The following is a 17030-nucleotide window of genomic DNA, read 5'->3' on the forward strand; positions in this document are numbered from 1 at the left end:
GAGAGCAAAATCAGGGATAGGAATGGATAGATAGGGTTTTGTGGAGAGCAAAAAGACAAGGGCACGAGGAATTGGAGAAGCAAGTGAGGAGTGTTGTAAACGGGTGTGGAAATGGGCTGAGAAGCATGACCCTCAACTGACTCCGCCACATCATCTTCATCTTTGCATATTGCCCGATGCCTCTCTATTCACTTTTTCCCACACCCTCAGGTCACTTGTGGTTGTATATAAATTAAAAAATGCCTTATATTTTTAGCCATACGGGTGTATGGTCTCTTCCACTACTTTCATCATTTGGTCATCAACAACTTAGAGTTTTGGGTCAAAATGACCCATTTTAAAAAAAAAAATATAACATCTAACCACTTTTTGAAACTTATGTTTAAATTGGCCTCTTTGGTGCCACGTAGGCGTCATGTCATTAAAATTTTTTTTTTTTTCATCATTTTAGTTAAAGCCGCGGTTGGTAACTGTTACTTCATATTTGAACTAAAGCCGCAATTGGCAACTGCAGCTTTATTTCTTTAACTAAAGCCGCAGTTGACAACTATGACTTCTTTTTTGAACTAAAGTCATAGGTTTTCTCCTTGTGGAGGCATGTGAGATTATATATGTTTTTTATTTTCCACTACATTAATGTTTAGTGGATATTTTTTATGATTTTAATTAAACTATTAAAAATTACATTTTGTAGTAGACTTTTTGTAATTAATTTCATTAACTAATTTTGTAAAAAAATCTATATATGACAACTACGGCTTAAGAGTATACTATTATTTCGATAAAGATAAATTTGTTATAATACAAATAAATTAATATCTTAAAAAAAACAAATTAAATATTTTAAATTAATAAATTATACAATTTTATATATTATTTATATGTTATATAAAATTATTATTTTAAGATTATTAATTTAGTAATAAATAAAATATTCATTTATAATATCTTCTATTTATTAATTTATGTTTGTTGAAGTAATACTAGATTTTTAAGTTTAAATATAAATAATTTATTATTTAAGTATATTTTTTAAATTTCAATCATAAATTGTAATTTAATAATTTTAATTAAATTTTAAATTTAAAAAAAATTAACTAAAGCCTCAGTTGACAACTGCGGCTTTAGTTAAAAAATGAATTCATAGTTGCCAATTGCGGCTTTAGTTCAAATATGAAATCGCAGTTGCCAACTATGACTTTAACTAAAATGATGAAAAATTTTTTTTTTTTTTAATAATATAGCGCCTACATGGCACCAAAGAAGCCAATTTGAAAATAAGTTTTAAAAAGTGATTAGATGTTACAATTTTTTTAAAAAATGGGTCATTTTGACCCAAAACTCAACAACTCGTCTATTAAGTTTTACAATGTTATACTTAGTTTTGGAGTGATTCTAAAAAATGATTTTAATATTTTTTAATTTTTTTAAAATATTCAAATATTAAAAAAATCATAAACACTTCTTAAATTTATTAACAAAACACATAATAATTTAAAACTAATTTTCTCATTTTTCAAATAAAATTTTATTTTAAATAATATATAAATTATTATTATTATTATGAATTTTAATTTTAATAATATATAAATTATATATTTATAACATCAGTTTGATTATCGGTCCGACCAATGAACCGAAACACATAATAATTTAAAACCAATTTTCTCAATTTTTAAATAAAATTTTATTTTTTAAATAATATATAAATTATTATTGTTATTATTATTTTTAATTTTAATAATATATAAATTATATATTTATAACATTACCAGTTTGATTGTCGGTCCGACCAATGAACCGTGAATCGATAATTTTTTCGATTCAATGATCTATTAGATTATAAAAATATTGATTTCTTGTCTTTTAAAACATAAAAAGACCCTTTTCAAGAATGATTATTAAACCAGCCCAGTGGATAGAATTTGGTGGGAAAAAAGGTGAACAATACGGTGTTTCCAAGTTCTATTTAAGAGAGAGAGAGAATGTGGGTAGAGCATGTAATTAGAGAGGTAACCCTACAGTAAGTTTAAAAAGGGTTTCCCTTTTGAGAAAAAAAAAAGGGGGATAAGGGTTAATGATGGAAAGCTGAAATAGTTGTCCGTGTCAAGATCATGCTCCCTTGATAAAGTAGTCCCACAAAAGGATTTGAGTCCAGAATCCAGATTGAGGAACCCTTTATACAATTATCAATTATCATTTTCTAACAAACCCAACCCAACAATAAATAAAACCTTCCCAAACGGGCCTTAAACACAAGGCATTCAAGTGTGTCTGTGACTCTGTTCAGACGTCAGCCAGCCAAACACCATAGACATCCAATCCAAGATAGCCGAGTGTAGTATCGTAGCTACAAGTCCAAATTTTCCAGATTCCATTACAGCCTCCATCTTCCTGTCATAATCACACTTCATATCAGTCCCACGCGCTCACCAATCACGATAATCACACGTCCTCCATTTTCTGACTAGCTCGTCAATTCATAAAGTTATCGTCAGGGATGCACTTCACTCGTTGAAACCCGCTTTTCGACACTCACCTCAGAGGCTCATACCCTGAAAATGGCGGATTTCGAAGATGCCCAGAAGCCTAACGGCGGCTTCCTGGAGGTGGATGGGGGCGATGACTTTACTCTCTACCATGTTCTCCACCGTCTGATGGCCGCGATCTTCTTCCCGGATCCACTTCCAGTGCTCCGCTGCTGCGCCGGGTCAAGATCTCCGTTGCCGACAACGTCCCTCTGCTTCGACAAGCTTCCAAAAACACCGCCCGGAATGTGGTGCACTGGACCCGCCGTGGCAGCGGTCTGCGAGCCCTCCTCGTCATCTCTGTGAGTGCAGTGCTGGAATTCTTTGTACCTTTTGTTGATCTATGTTGTACTTTCTGGCTAGCAGAAGTAGTTTGATTTTTGGTTTCAATTGAAATCGCTTGTACCTTGTGCTGAAAAATCTTGTACCGTGGATAGAGAAAGGTATTTTTTTCCCCCCCCTTCTTTTCGCGTATTCTTTTGCTTATTGAGTGTGCTTTTGGTTGATTGTGTTAGATTTAGTTGATTATCCGTGTTGATTTGTATTTGTTATTTTGTTGTTTGATTTATGGTTTGTGAAAATTACTTGTGCCTTGTGCTGAAAAATGTTGTACCGTAAGAATACAGAGTCCTTTGCATGGTTTGTATTTTTGGTTGTAGGGTTGTTTATGGTTGAATTCTGTAGCTTTTAATTCATTATGGGTGTTGATTTGTATTGGCTATTTGTTGTTTGTTTATTGGTTTATGTGGGTGGGGAAGCCTGTGTCATGCTTTTGTCTTTTGGTTACAAGGTGCTGTTTTGTTTGGATTCTGTTTAGTACTGTTAATTTGTATTGGGGATTTGCTAATTGATTTTGTTGAAATTTTGTTGTTAGGTTTGGTTTTGTTGGATGTGGTGTTAGGTTTAGGTTGATTTGGGTCTTATGATAATTAAACAGTAAGTAATGCTACATTTTTTGAACTGCTTATCCAAGTAGACTCTTTGACAAGAATAAATGCTCTTGATTTATCAAGGATGTATATGCTCTTGTCACAGGAAATTTGTGAGTGTCCTTAAACAATTGTTGTCATGTATCTCATATAAGGATGGACAGTTTGGTAATGGTATTACTAGATGGTGATTCGAGCTTAATTTTATTTGGTGATAGTTTAGAAAATATGCATGAATTCCTTGATTTTATCTCACTTTCTTGTTCCCTGGATTGTTAAACTCTGCATGTATGTCTATAATATAAATCTTGTTTCTAATTTTATTTAATTTACAATCTTTATTTTATTTTATTTTTGATTGTGATGTAACTATGGACCTTGTGGCAAGGGCCAAAATGAAGGAAGAGGAGAAGGAAAAGTGTAAAATTGGATTCAATCTCTGCTAGATACCCTAGAATCCTCCTCCAAAGGGACAGGAGCAAAAAACATTCACTAACAAAAAAGCTGCAAATCTGATTGAAAGTTCTGCAATTATTTTCAATTTACTTGATTAACATGATTAGGTACCGAAATAACCTAAGCTTGGAACATCCTTTGCCATTAGTGGATTTCTAGCATTATACAATATTTCTTAGCTACTTAACTCCTTTGAACCCCTTTAGTGAAACAATAATAGACCTTTTATATAAATATAATTGATGAACTACTTAACTCCTTTGAAGTTTGTTGGAAAACCATTACAATGATGGCTGAAAGAAAATTTTAAATTTTATTGCTTTGTGTCTCCTTTAGTTTGAAACAATTTTTCCTCAAAACTGCTCAATGCAGAATTAATTTCTAACACCCATTTGCATTTTCTGTATTGGTATGGGTAAGTGAAGAAGGCCAGCCTTATTCCATCATTAGCTTTCCATTTTTAGAGATTGTAGTAGGATGTTCATTCTTTTGACATTTTTATAGTTCTCCTATATTCGTAAGGTAGTCATGTTTTACACTCACACCAACTAGTGCATGCATCATATTATCAATTTTGAACTCTTTTTATTGTATTTTTTTATTTTTTATTTTTGCCTACTGAGTCTTGACCTAAACCTCCACATCCCTAATCTAACCTTTGAACTCTTGACAGTTAAAAACCCATTAGTTTTGTTGGTTGAGGTGATTCCAATTTCTCATTAAAAGGTTGCAATATAAAATTTTGTCAGCATTTTATTGAATGGATATGCATTGATTTTAATGTTGTGGATTGTATCTTTGTGATACAACCATGGCCTTCTCAATTGAATGTGACAAGCATCCATGGCACCATTGTGCCAAATTTTCTGTGTCTTAAAGTCGTCTTAAAACGATCCATGTTTGATGATATGATTCTTTGAAGTGAGAAGAAATTGTGTCAAAGAAAAGCTCATTTTTCATGTAGTGTACATTGACTTTAGTTAGACTTATTAATAATTTAATTCTCAGAAGTAATAAGAATTTGTCTCAATGTAAAGCCCATTTTTCTATCTGGATATGGTAAATTGACCTTAAATAGGGCTAAATAGCCTAACTTAGCTAGTCTTCTTATGAATTGCTTTACATTGCTTAATTAATCCTCTAAAGTTTTGGATCAAATCAAAATAGATTTTCTTTCAAGATTCTAATATGGATGATACTCAAAAAATATTTTTCTTTGGTGTCTTGGGATGACCTTTTTTGTCATCCCAAGTGTGAAGGAAGTTTAGGTATTAGACCTAATGTTGACATAAACAGTACTATAATTATCAAATGAGGTGGGCAAATTTTTAACTGCTAATAAGTTTGGGTAAGGCTTATGAGAGACAAGTAACTCAAACATGAAAACCTTTTTAGAGTGGCAAATAAGAGACTTGGTTCCTTTGTTTGGAAATCTATTCTTGAACATAGGAAATATGTAGTGGCTAATATTAAATGATGTATTGGTAATGGTAGGAATATGTGCTTCTAGACTAATAATTGGGGGTATCTGAAACCTTTATTACTTTTAATGGGGATAAATTAAATGTTTTGTCTTTGGTTGTTTATTCATAATGGTGTTCCAACTAAGACTTTTCTTTGCTCTAGGGGTATTTTTATTCCCAGAGTGCATTTTTGCAACCATGATTATGAAGATATTTATCATCTTTTTAAGACTTGGTTCTTTTTCTTGCAATTTTCGGGGTAGTATCAAGTACAGTTGTCCTCCACCTATATCCTTTGAAGGTAGCTTCATTGAATTATTGAGTTCTATTCGTGATGATTATTCTTGTTTGAGTTAGGCTTTTAAGAGTCCTGTGAAAAAAAAAAAAAAAAAAAGAAGCTAATTCTTGTTTGGAATATATGGAATCATAGAAATGAGGTACGTAAAACTATTAATTCTTTTGCGGTTATTAATAATATTAATTAGGATTTCAGTGAAATTCGTGACACTGTCTTAAATTTTGTTAGTGAGAACTATATTTCTGTTAGTTTTAAATGCTCTTGTCGGGTGATTGATCTCTGGATGAGGTGACATCCTTCTATATTTAATTGAAGTTAAATTTTGATGCTTCTAATAATGCTAATGGTACTACTGCAGGGTGGATTATTAGAAATATGAATGGTCATTTGTGCTTTGTGGCCACTAGAAATCTTGATGCAGCTTCCATTGTTCTGGCGGAGTATAATGGTCTAAGAGATGGTTGCTTTTTTTTCCTAGTCAGCATAGTATTCGATGCATTGGACAACTTTCCTAGAAAAAATATAGAAAATTTTTTATGTATTTTTGAGGATGAGGCTAGAGGAGTGTATCTAAATGTTGTAAGACACGTTTAAATTCTGTTTCTGTTCATAAAAAAAAAAAGGATGTTATTGCCCATAGTAAATTTAACCAAGCAAGGGGAGACAACTATTAAACTAATTTCCTTCTAGAAACCTGTCAACTTTGTGAGGATTATGGTGCTTTTTGTATGCAACACTTGCACCAATGTTCTTGCTGCTACGACCAAAAGAATAACACAGCAAATCTTACCCCACAAAAGACTTGTGTTCTAAAAGAATATGATGTTATCTCCAATCTTCTTTGCTGTTATATTTGATAATTTGCTATGCTACCAAAAACTCCACTTGCATTACAAAAAAAATGAACATTTTCCATTTCATCATCATATTCATCATATTTTGGCTTTGGTTGCTCCTTGTCTTCATCTCCAAACTCTGGATTTCACCCAATAAGAATTGTCTCCTTTCTTATCTACAAGTGAAAGATCAAATTTTTGATGTGCTATCTGGTTTTGAAGGATTTACAGCCTGCAGTTTTGCATTCTAGACCTTGTTGTTCCTTCTCTTTTCCATCCTTACCACATAGATAATTCTTATCGTCAATGATAAAAGCCCTGCTCATTCTTTTTGGGCTGTTTGGTTGCTTTGAACAATCTGAAATGTCTCATAACAAGTGGTGTAAGAGTTAAGATTGGTGGTATACCTAGAATGACAACAAAAGTTGAGGTTTAGAAGTTTGATGGAAGAAATAATGAGGTATTTTGTGTAGTTGCAAAAGAGGATACAATTGTCAAATTATGGTTGAAGTCGGGAAGTCTGTATATGACAGGGTCTTACAAATTGTTAGTATTTGAAGAAGCTATTGTTCACTCTCCAAATGGAAGAAGGTACGCCCACTAAAGACCACCCTAATGAATTCAATAAAACTATTATGGATATGAAGAATATTGATGATGGGATCAAACCATAATTTTAATGCATCTACCAAATTCTTATGAGCACTTCTTGGATGCCATGACGTATGGTAGAGATAGTGTCTCTATAGAAGATGTTAAGTCAACCTTAAGCTCAAAAGAATTGAAAAATAATTATATTTGAGAGTAAAGAAGGGAGCTTTGGTGGCTAGAGAGAGAACATGAAAGAAATATAACGGTGATGTGGTAGTTGCAAAGGAAGATTTAGATATTGTAGATGCCCCTTCAATTATGTTAGTAACTTAAGTGATAAGCGAATCCTTAATCCAAGATGCTTATATTTCTCCCAATAAGAATTGGTTTAATATTTACCTACCTATAGATGATGGGAAGTTTCTTATGGAAAACAATATAGTTTGCAAGGTTATTGGGATAGGTACAATTTGAATTAAGATGCGTGATGACATTATAAGGAATCAATTGATGTAAGCTATGTTCTAGAGTTGAGGAAAATTTTGAAATTTTGCCTACACTTGATTCCAATGGGTGTCATTCTCAGTTTGGTTAAGTTCAGGGAGGCCAGCAGTGACTCTTTGCAGTTGATGAGGATTGAAGGGTCGACGTCAGAGCTCACTAGCTTGAGGGATAATGGCCTCAGAAGAGGATGAGGGGACATCTTCAGCAACCTGATTCAACAACAGCGATCAAAAGGAGCAACAAAAAAGGAAAAAGTGTTCAGATAAAGCTTAGAAGCTCACCGGCTTTGGAGACTAAATTGGTCTTTTCTCCCTTTCTTGGGGAGAATAGGGGTGAGAGGTACTTTCCATGTGTTCAGCATTTCTAGTCTCTGAGCTCTGATCAGCCACTTGATCTGCAGTGGGCAGTGGAATAAAAACCCTCTCTCTGGGTTATCTCTTTCTTCAACCACCGTTGGTTCATGCCCAACAGGCTCTACATTCTGGTCAATGAACGCTTGAGGGTGGTCGTTTTGAGAATTTTAAAGGGTGCTCTAGTTGTGATGATAAGATAAAAAACTAATGGTCTTTATATGTTTAGGATAGCATGGTTAGAGGTGCAACTATAGTTCCAATCTCGAAATCAATTTCATATAGTACCTAATTGTGGCATATGTGGTTTAGACAATTGTTTGGGATGTATATATTTTTTTTCCTTACAAGCAGGAAAAAAAGATATATTAATAGTGCCTATGAACAAGAGCACACTAGAGTACATGGGTCATATAAGGGGTACCGAAGGCAAAATCAAAACAAAGAAAAACAAAAAAAAAAAAATCAACAAACACTCCCCTTATATAATGCCAAACCAATTGACTAAGTCTACCATAGACATTGTCGTTTCTTTTGATCCTACTCTGATTCACTCTAAAACTAGACATCAGAAAGAGACTTTTAGTGCTTGATCTATTCCTTCCATGTCCTTGAAGAACCTCTTATTTCTCTTTTTCCAAACAATTTAAAAAATGCATGAGGGGGCAACCTTCCATGCTTTTATTCTTTTCCCTACAAAGGATCCCTCTCAACTTAAGAGAGCCTCTTTGCTTGAAGCTAGCATCACCTATTATACGCCAAACAATGATAAGACTAGCCGCCACAAGCTACTTGTCTTGGTACAATAAAGCAACAGGTGGTCTGCTGATTCTTCCTTATTTTTACATAAGAAGCATCTATTCGTCAAGGTTTAGCCTCTCTTTTTCAATTGTTCGGTGGGAAGGATCTTGCCCTAAGTCTCTTCCCAGAAAAATCCCACTTTTGTTGGTACCATAGGGTTCAAATAATATCTTTTGGAAAGAGAGATCCTATCGCCTTAACATCAAATACGAGTATAGGGATTTTGCTAAAAGCATAGCCATCCTATCCCCGTGATCCTTGCTTACCACTTTTGTTTGCAATCTTAAGAGGAATTCATCCATTCTTTCAAGGTTCCAGTCATGTACCGTCTAACAAAACAAGGACTCCAACACCCCTTTTATCCTTTTTGCTCCCGCACATCCACTCTCAAGAGTCCTTTGCAATTTAAGCAAATGTGTTTTTCTCGGTGGGTGAAAAACAAGAGAATTATGGGAAATTATGTATGATGAACCTTTGTATAATTATTCACAAGACTAAAATTACATTAGCTTGCATTTATTTAGATCTTTGGGCCCTTTCTCATGTTGAAGACTTTTGAAAGAGCCATGGTGAAAAATTCAAGAGAGCCTAAGTCTGAGATTTGTGGAAAATCCTAAGGTGAAGATTATGGAAGAGCTAACATTGGGAAATCTTAAAGAGGCCCAGATAAAGATCTTTTGGAGACTAAGGAGAACATAATGCTCAAGAGGATTGACAAAGAATTTTTGGTTAAAAGGTAAAGTACATCTCTCTTATTGGATTGTAATACATGAAGAATGTACTTTGTTACCCAGAATAAGTAAAGTCTTTCCTTTACTTATAGATTTAACTGGATCATTGTTAATTGATGCAATAATTTTATAGATTATGTCATTATCTATAGTTAATAATTTATGGCTTAAATTATATTGAAACACAAGGAAGGATATGGTTTATACAAGTTCAGGTTTAATTTTATTTGGATCTGGCTGGATGTGAATTCTCAATGGGCCCTAAATTGAAATAGAGTGGATCTGGATCCTGGTTTTATGGGTCAGACTGGATTCAGATCTGGACTCAAGTCCATGCATAAAAATATGGATTGAGAGTCTGATCCATGTGATTTTGCTGTAGATTTGTTCCATTTCATGCCCTAGCATTGCTTGATGAGTCAACTGCATCAAAGATCATTATGAGTTGGATCAGTTTTAACCTTGAGTTCATTATCTTATTCCTCCATTCACTGCATCAGGATTTCCTTTTTCTCCAGAAGCAGCTCCAGTAAATGTCTTTTAGAATTAAGTGGAATAAGATACTGATGTTTTCTTTTTATGCATTTTCCTCTGTGTTTGTTGTGAAATGAAATGGGTTTGTACTTGAGTATTGACTTATAGGAAGGGGAATGTATGGTCAATTGCTATCCACACACTCATTGAAATTATTACGTGAATAGCACCGTTTAATGTTTTGATCAGTGTACTAAAATTTTTCTTCTTTGTATGTTATTGAACATGTTGAAGCATTAGCATCTAGTCCTAAGTTTGAGCATCAACTTCTCATGGTCATGTTGTCATTTTCCAATAAATACTTGGCAACTGCTCTTTTAAATTACAAACACAGACTCCTGACATTTTTCTCCTCAATATAAATTACAAATAACCCTTCAGACCTTAGTTCCTGTGAATGCTATGAAAGCCAGAAATGGCATTAGTGCCATTCTACTCATAAGGTGTAATTTCTGCAAATGTAGGCTTCAATACTACATGTGGCTGAAAATTGCTCATGCCATACTAACTGTTTTGTTGACTGAATCAGTGTATGTTGTACTTGGCTTTCAATTGTTGTGTTTGTCCTTTTCCTCTCTGCACTTTTCACACAGCATTTATTTGTTTACTTTTAAAGCTTGCAATTGTTACTGCAAGATGAGATGATATATGATCTGCCTCCAATTACAACATTATGAGTGCTATTAATGGAAATGCTGTTCTTTTACTAATTAATATTACAGAACCCTTAGTTGTTGGATCCTTTAATGTTATTATAGTCCTTTTCAGAATGCCAGTCAAACCCTAACATTTGCAACTTTATCTTACTTTAGATTTTCCCTAAATTACCTTCCAAATTTCTGCAGGTTGGGACAGTAACTCTTCTGGCCTCGACAGGATTGCTTGTCTTTATGCTTTTCTTTCTGGCAGCAACCTTTAATGCTATTGTCATATCCCTTCTCATGTCTTTGGCAGCAGCTGGAGGCTTCTTGGCTCTTTTCTTTGCCTGTATTACAGCCATTTACATCGGGGCATTATCAGTAGCTGTGGTTGTTATTTCCACTGTAACAATTTCAGCAATCATAGCCGTTCTTATAACTACTGGTAGGCCTTTTCCATCCTGCATTCTCCTCTTTGTTTTACATTTTGACCATTTATTGTTCACTTTTTCTTCTCCCATTGCTACATGGTTTTTTCTTCCTCAAAATCACGTGAGCTACAATCAAATCATTCCTTTTCTCAAATTTTCAAATGTGGTCCTTGAAACTTGTGGCCTTGAATTCTTGATTCACTTGCCAAGTTAGTGAACTTTAACTTTTCATGTTTATGGGTCTGTCATGAACTCTGACTGAAATATTTACTAATTGTGAAGGATGGATTGCTATAGCAGGGGGGTTTGTTTACTAGGCAGTTTGTGTACAATCTGTTCTTTAGAGTTGTTATACATATTTGAGCCTGCTGATAATTTTTCCTCCAGCTTGTACCACATGAATGCCATGAATATGTTTATTTGTGTTAGATGTCCAAAAAATTCTGCATGGTCTTTTGGTGACCCAAGACACATATCTGAGGCTTCTGATACCTGACCCTACATCTTGTATCACTTACCATTATCATATATCTGGTTTTTATTTTATTTTTATTTTTTTTTATTTGTGTTTCTTTCTTTCTTCCTTATTTTTGTTTTGTTTTTCTTTTTCGTTTTGTACTCTGTTGGAGCAAGATAACCTTACACTATTTGAGAGTTGAATGTTATTCCTTAATGGAGATGCACGTGATACTTGTAGGCTACAAATGGGGTGCTACACTGTTTGTTTGGCCTCCAAAATGTTATATCTGGTGTTTACACGAGTCTATCTGCACTGAACCAACAGATCCATTTGGCTTGCTTTCACAAGTGGTTGGTCGGACACCAATCTTTATTTGTGCCTATTTTACTTAGAGCTTGTTTGGTGGTAATTTTAGAAAATGTTCTAGTCTTTCGAATTTGAAAACAACTATTAGATAAAAATTTTCAAGTATTAAAAAGTTAGAAACGCTTCCTACAATTATTGCCAAATGGGTTATTACTATTAGCCAAGGTGCAATGCAATGCTTTGCTACGACGAAATGATTGGCATCTAGACCTCATTGAACATATGGTCAATGATGGGAACATGTAACAGCCGTTACAGCAGATTGTGCCAGGACATCCTATTAAAGCTATGTTTTTTGTTGAATTCCTTTACTGTGTGATGCTCTCGAGTCTTTCGCAGTGGATTTGCATTAACGGTTTGTCATATTTCTTATTCCACTCCTTGAGATTGACATTTTTTATTTGCGAATCAGGTTGGATTGGGTTCTTTTGGACTGTGTGGTTGGTGACAAAGAAAAGTGCAGGATTTGCTAAGCACTCGTTGGGCATGACTGGATCGGCAATTGCAGCATACTCTTCTGTTCGGCATGTTCGGCGCCATCATGATTTCGACAAAATTTCTGATTGAATTGCTAGTGGACAAGAAGTTTGTGTATGTAGACAATCTTTCATGCTTTGAATGCTTGTACATGCTTTTGCTTTGCTTAAACAACATGACAACGTTGTTACCATATATTTCTTTTTTTTATGTTGGCACCCCTGAAGCATAATAATCTAGTACCATCAGGCAATGTCATGTTTATACTTTCAGAAGCACAATCTAGCATTGTCAGCCAGTATAATAATGGTTTGCATATTTTAGCTCTTATTATAATTTCAAATACATGGTCCCCTTGTGCATACATATTTTCCTTTTTCCTTTTCTGTATCTCCAGTATGTGTTAATTTATTTATGTTTCCGCTTGATGGGTGATATTAAAGATGTTAGGCTAGAGATCTCATTGATCACGTTGGTCTGTTTGTCTTTCTGTCGCTCAAACAGTGATTGTCAGACATTAAGGTTTGAATGTTACATTGGTTGGTGTTTTGATAAAGTAGTAGCCGTGAAGCTCAAGCTCTATCAGAGTTTTGAATTCAGGCTTCAATCAGATATTGTACATGAGGCCTCCATTCGAATTGCTCATGCCACCCATTGTCATAGAAAGTAGCGGGGAAAATGCTGCAGCCGGACTTGGATTCTCTTTTGGTTTCGACCCTGGCTTGGGCTGCGCTCAGAATTTAGCCCTTACCTTAAGCTTTAGATTTATTCACCTAAAGTACAAAAAACTGGGTTTGATGATTAAATCTGTGATGTCATCTATTCTACGCACAACTACGAATTAGATCCCTACTTCCACTTGTATTAGAGAGAGGGCTTTTAGTTAATTTGATGGACAATCAAGTTAAATTTTTTTATTCTCAATGTCTTCGTTATCTTTGGGCAAAAATTGTGAGAAAGAAACTGTGGCACGAAAGAATATGGTCTTAACTATAATGTAAATAGGAAAAATTTATGAAATGTTTTCACTTAAATCTCAAAAGTTTTACGATTTTGTTTTTAATCTCAAGAGTTTTATGATTTTCTTTTTTTAAATTTCTTTCTATGAAGACTTGTTTTATGCTTTTCCTCTCCCAGAGATTGGAAAATATTTGCTTCCTCAAAATTCAATTATAAAGTTTATTCAATGCTCTGTTGGGGAGTTAAGTACACTTTAGTATCATATAATATTAAATTAAAATATAAATTAATTAATTATCAATTAATTAATTTTTCGAGTTCATGACCTATTATTTCTTGCATACATGTTTCTTATAAATTGATATTTATAATCCAACAAGATAATCAACCTTTCAAGAAATTATATCTTTAATCCTTGAGTCAAATCCACCTATATGATGATCAATTGATATACTCTTGTCACAAAGAACATATTTCAAATCCCACTTAGGGAATTGATATGGTAATATATTTTTGATCATGAATTGTTAGGATCATCATAGGGATATACTCTCTTATACTCATGAGATATCTCGATGTTCAAGAACATCTATTTCTATCTGCCTAAACTACCAATCATCCAATTCATAGATAGTATATAATTCCTTTAAGATCCTATTCATAGATTAAAATTATTGATGATCTTAGTACTAGTATAATATTCTTTTTAAGTTTTAGAATCCATGCAATACAATAACTTAGAGCAGTTATGACAGCCCGCAACCATTCAATCATTAATCTCTATGGGTATTATTTAATATGTGATCAATACACATTAGTACACTATGGAAAATCATTTTAGTATTTTAGACAAATTATCCAACTAATTAGAAGGTAGTGCTCTAGGACTTCTAATAGAAACTTGACAAAGAATTAAAGGCTAGTTAGGTGAATTGAAGTTTCAAATCTTGACCAAAGCATTGAAGTTTCAAATCTAGACCAAAGCAGAGAATTCCAAAGCTCTGCAACCCCCCTTGAAGCCATGTGTTAATCATGAAGGTGAAAGAATAGAAACTCGAAGAAAAGGGAATCATCTTCATGGTGGTTGGATGAAATAGAGGCACAACCACCAACTCCTTTTGTTAGCATACCCTGACTGGAGAAGATTGAGGAAGGCTATGCAGACGAGTTAGAAAGCACAAGGGGATTTGCTAGCAACAAGAGGGAGGATACATAGGGAAAGTGGAAGGATAGAAAGTTGGTTTTTACATATGTTAAAAAAGGCAAGTGAGTGATGGTCTCATTGTAATTATGTTCTTAATCAGTTTATGAAAAATCAGCTTTTGAGAAGGAAGTATTGAAACTTTATTTTTCTTAGCCATTGCAATTGTTTTTGTTTTTCTATTTTTATTTTTATTTTTATGCCTGAAATATTTTTTAAACTTTTAGAGATTTGAGGGAGAATAGGGTTAGATAGTAATTCAGAATTTTAATAAAACAAGAAAATTAGGGTTCAATGTAGCCTTGGGTTATAGAACTTTGGTTGATCTCAGTTGACCAAAGATTCTAAGTACTCGAAGATCAACTTAAATTGAATACTTTTGTTTAGTCCAAAACCCTATACCCCAAGTTGGATGATGAAGTTCTACAATCTTGAATTAATTGAATTAGCAATCAATAATCACTTTATTAATTAATTAAGTTTATTTTAGAAATCTCAATTTTGTTTGAATCAATTACGAAAAATCTCAATCTAAGGAATTAGGTAAAAAGCAATCACATTGATCAAGTTACAATTTTCGTAGGTTTGTCATTAAGGATGGTACCTGAAATACTATAAAAGCCATAACAACTCTTCGTCTAGTTTTCTTTTTTACTATAGTTGTTACATAATTAAACATAGTATATTTGGGATAACAAGGAATTACAATCAATAAGATATAATCAAACTTAGTACTACAATGGAAACAAGTTGCAAACCTATATTAATACATCAATAGGCTCAGTAACATTAGCCTTAATGGTGTCAATATGGTTACAATTTGGATGGTTAGAAGGCTAACCTCACACCAAACTTGTCTATCAATATGTTTAACTTAAGCCAAATCTAACTCGAGGTTTGTTTAAGCAATTATCAATTTACAATAAGTCTGCAGGTAACTTGGATATATAAGTTTTCACAAGTTTTCATAGGTTATCAAACAAAAGGCCTACGATGAAATCTTTAAGTAAAATACTTATTCAAAGTTATAGCACATAAATCATATTATAAAATAATATTTTAGAAGCTAAATTTGTTTCAAAGCCATAAAATATATTATTAATTAGCCATAATATGTTCGATTTTGGCAAATTTTTAATCTGGGCTCGATCCAAACCGTTCATACTTTGTCCATGCCAGACCGAACTTTGAGTTGGGCTTGGATTTGGCGATTTGAACCCAGGGGTCAAGCCCTCTGATCTAAGCATTCAAGACTCCATGGCATGTTGATGAGAGTGAGTGCCTCATGGCTGCATTAAATTTCAGGATATTTTACCCACTTCATGCTACTTAAGCATTTTAAAAGTTAAAAATTGGAGGGCTCTGAAAATTTTCCTTTGCTTGGCATGTGGCACCAATCCAGCTAAACAATGGCCTAACCCATATCCTGATAAGGATAAAATTATGTCAAAGATAAAATAGTTCAGGGGTCAAAATGGAAAAATAACAAGATAAAACAATAGTTACCAAGATCCGACTTTATACCCATAAATACGCTTCTATTAATAAAAAGGAAGACCAACTGCAAAATAGGGAAGAATAAGCTCAATATATCTATATATCTTTTATGCTATGTTTGATTTATGAAAAATATTAAAAAAATATTTTATAATATTTGGATAACATAAAGGTGAGAAAAAAATAACTTGAAAAAAAAAGGAAAAAAAATGTGAAAAAAGTTCAGAGAAAATACACTTTTAACCAATATTTTAAGGAGTGTTTGACGACGGCTTTTTAGGACAAAAAACCTGAAAAACTTATTTGATAACAAAAAATTGTTTTTTATTTTATGTTAATAAGAATATAAAATATGTTGTTTTTAGACAATATCTTTTAGTTATTTTATGTTGTTTTTATTTTTTTTAAGGCTATTTAAAAAAATAATTATACAAACATTTAGAATGATTAAAAATAAAATATTACACATAAAAATTATTTTAAAAACATATTTAAAAATATGTTAAAAATGTTTTAGGTTTTTAAATAAACTTTTGTTTTACAAAATATTATATAATCGTTTTCAAAAACTGTTTTAAAAAACTTTCTTTTTAAAAAATTGTTTTAAAACATTACCAAAAAGATCCCAATTTTCTTTCTCTCAACTTTTTAATGGACAACTAAATAAAAGAAAATTTTAAAATTTCTTTGCATATATATATATATATTATATATAATATATATATTTTAATTTTCTTTTCTTTCCTTCAAAAAGACATAGCTTTAAAAGCTTTAAAAATTTTCCTCTCCTCTTTAACACTATCAAGCATTAGATGGAAAGGACACCTAGTGGGCTTTGGTATGGTAACAGCCCATGCTGCCCAGCTAGATTGGACGCTTCAATATAACCCAAACTCAAATTCTAGTAAGCTTAAAAATTTTGGGTCCAAATTAACGCTACCTAACATCATCACAAAAAGCTCAACGAAGTCAATCCATT

The sequence above is a fragment of the Vitis riparia genome, chromosome 4 (assembly GCF_004353265.1).
Source record: "Vitis riparia cultivar Riparia Gloire de Montpellier isolate 1030 chromosome 4, EGFV_Vit.rip_1.0, whole genome shotgun sequence".
Taxonomy (NCBI): domain Eukaryota; kingdom Viridiplantae; phylum Streptophyta; class Magnoliopsida; order Vitales; family Vitaceae; genus Vitis; species Vitis riparia.